We start from the raw sequence: 762 nt of genomic DNA, 5'->3' as shown, positions 1-762 counted from the left end.
CAGCACTAAAGATTGCACAACTTAAAGAATGTAATTATTGTCACTAAATTGTACATGTGAACATTGTTGAATTGGTATAGGTTTTGGTGTATGGATTTTGACCACACACACAAAGCATAATTTTCTTCTTCAGGGACTGGCCCCTCCTGATAACATGTCATAGTTAAATTGAATTCAGCTGAACATACTCTTTGAAGACTTACTCTATTCAAAGTACTGCAGGTGATTCAAACAAAAAGGTGGGAAAAAAGTCTATACTATCAAATGACTTATACTATATTCCCATTGGGCAGGAAAGAGAAGGCAAGAAAAACACATGTTTAATGTTAACAAAAGGTTATAAGCAATGTGCCATGATAGAGATCATTTCTGATTCAAGAAGCAACTGTTTCTAATAAGACTTCATGGAAGACAGACCACCTGATGCGGGTGAGGAAGAAAGAGGTGGTACAGGGGCACAAAGGTTTGTGGTCAAGAAAATGAAATATTAGGACCACATCTCAAGAAGATTAATCTAATGGTAGAAGGTAGAACAGGCTGGGAGTGGACAAAGGTAAAAAAACTAGCATGATGGCAGCTGGAAAAGAACAGAGAAAATAAACATGGAGAAGCTCATCTACAGAGTTAGCAAAGGATCGGCACGAGGTGAAGGACAGCAGAATTTTAAAATGTGACTGAAGTTGTAGGTCCTGGAGTCAGTCATTTTTGAAGTGAAAGCCAGGCTGATATTGGAGGGAAGGGTTTGAGGATTAGTTTTTTGAG

At 38.2% G+C, this 762-nt stretch overlaps 1 protein-coding gene across 1 annotated transcript in view; it reads right to left on the bottom strand.

Moving 5' to 3' along the window:
• Nucleotides 1–762, bottom strand: part of IQGAP2 (IQ motif containing GTPase activating protein 2) — a 439,708-nt gene that overhangs the window by 346,948 nt on the left and 91,998 nt on the right. The gene's annotated exons all lie outside the window — the stretch shown is intronic.

The sequence above is a fragment of the Orycteropus afer genome, unplaced genomic scaffold (assembly GCF_000298275.1).
Source record: "Orycteropus afer afer isolate SDZICR_OR568_19922 unplaced genomic scaffold, OryAfe1.0 scaffold00104, whole genome shotgun sequence".
In the NCBI taxonomy this organism is placed as follows: Eukaryota; Metazoa; Chordata; class Mammalia; order Tubulidentata; family Orycteropodidae; genus Orycteropus; species Orycteropus afer.
This window is presented reverse-complemented; position numbering and strand designations above follow the sequence as displayed.